Raw genomic sequence first — 2,088 nt, 5'->3', positions numbered from 1 at the left:
AAGATAAACAGCTGTTTGAAAGGCATACCACCATAGGTGCAGTGGCATCTTAGCCTGTGCTAAGAGAGTAAGACCGGTTTCAACAACATGGCGATGTTTACGTTCAGCTCGACCATTTTGTGCTGAAGTGTAGGGGCGGGAGACCCTTATTTGAATTCCAAGCTGATCACATAAATGTGCCACTGCTTTGTACTCACCCCCACCATCCATTTGCAACATGTGAATGGATTTTTTGAATTGATTAAGAACAAAGGCTTGAAAGTGTCTAAAGGTCATTGCAGTGTCACTTTTTTGTTTTAACGGGTATAGCCAAGTAAATCGACTACAGTCATCAATAAACAACACATAGTATCTATATCCATCCGCAGAAAGCATTGGGGCTGGCCCCCATAGATCAGTATGCACTAGTTCAAAAGGTGTGCTTGCATGGGAAAGAAAGTCAGAAAAGGGTAAGGCATGAGACTTTCCAAACTGACAAGCTTCACAAAATGACTTCTCATTATCAGTAATTTGTAAGTTACATCCACTAATTATTTTTGACAAAACTTTAGTAGATGGATGGCCAAGTCGCCTATGGAAAAGCATTGTGGTTACTGTCCTGCTGGTTTGAAAGCAAACTGACGTGAGAACTCTTATGATGGAGCAGTCAAGCGAGCATCTGACAATCTTGAAGTAAGTGGTGCATTATTTATAGACTGGTTGACATCTTCCAGCTAGTATAGCCCATCTTTAAGCCGGCCTTTCAGGATTGGTACTCCCGACTCCTTGTCCTTGACCACACAAAAGTCAGCATGAAATTTGGTACTCCCGACTCCTTGTTCTTGACTACACAAAAGTCAGCATGAAATTCAACCACTATATTGTTGTCTTTGGCAAGTTTGGATACACTTACCAGGTTCTTAGCTATGGCAGGCACATAAAGAATATTTAATAATGACAGAACACCAGAATTTGTAGGTATATTTGTATGTCCATAGCGAGATATAGGAAAGGATTTACCATTTCCAACCACTACTTTGTCATTACCTGTGTAGGCAGATGAGGATTGGAGGAAGCTTGGATTGTTGGTGAAGTGTGAGGATGCCCCACTGTCTACATACCAGTTGGGGTCAACAACTGACTCAGGTGAAGCTACAGCTAAATGAGTAAGAAGAACGGAGGTGTTCTGTTCTTGACTTCGATTTGGTGGGAGTTGAGTAGATTCAATACGGGTGTGAGTTTGTCTGGGGTTGTTGTATCTGAAGTAGCAAACATCAGCTGTATGCCCAAGTTTTCCACAAGTTTTGCAGGTTGGTCTAGTTGTGGATGCATTATTCCAACGACCACGGCCCCTGTTACGACCTTCTCCACCCGTAAAATTTGGTGGTTGTGTATATCCGAAGAGTTTCGAGGGGTGTGTGTTGAAGGATTGGACTGATTATGCACAATGTTGGCTGAGGGTGGGCTGGGTGAGAGTGAGATTAGCTATTCTGGTAATTCCTGTCTTGACAGTAAGTTGATACTCAAGCCTTTTCTCATATGACAGCAGGTCAGATTGCAGATCAGACCAACGTGTTGTTCCTTTGCTTTGGATTGCTACTACAACTGGGTTATACTCTTCATCAAGACCAGCTAGCACTTGTGAAGTCAGATCAGAGGAGGAGACGAGGGAACCTGTAAGGGCAAGACCATCAGCAAAATGCTTCATCATAGCAAGGTACTCATTCATTTTCAATGCGCCTTTGCGAGTTTGCTGAAACATTCTTTTGAGGTAATCTGTTTCAACTCTGGATTGGACTCCAACCAACTCTTGGATTGCTTCCTAGAGTTCTTTGGAAGTTTGAAAACCCATCACTTGTGTTGCTGCCTCTTGGTTCATTAAGTTATAAAGTCAGTCCAAAAGGAGCTGATCCACTGCTATACAGGCATCATAAGCTGGATTTGATTACATTTCGACATCAGGGACTGAGATAGTGGTTAGATTTGCACTGGAGCTTTCACCGGATCGACCACTGGTTAGAACTTGAATAAAACAATCTGGGCAAGGAGTTTCCCCAGTTAGATAACCTTCCAATCTGTAGCTTCTTAGAATTGGCCACGCAAGATTCT

Source organism: Benincasa hispida, chromosome 11 (genome assembly GCF_009727055.1).
Source record: "Benincasa hispida cultivar B227 chromosome 11, ASM972705v1, whole genome shotgun sequence".
Taxonomy (NCBI): domain Eukaryota; kingdom Viridiplantae; phylum Streptophyta; class Magnoliopsida; order Cucurbitales; family Cucurbitaceae; genus Benincasa; species Benincasa hispida.
The sequence above is the reverse complement of the archived record's forward strand: the minus strand, read 5'-3'. Positions refer to the sequence as shown.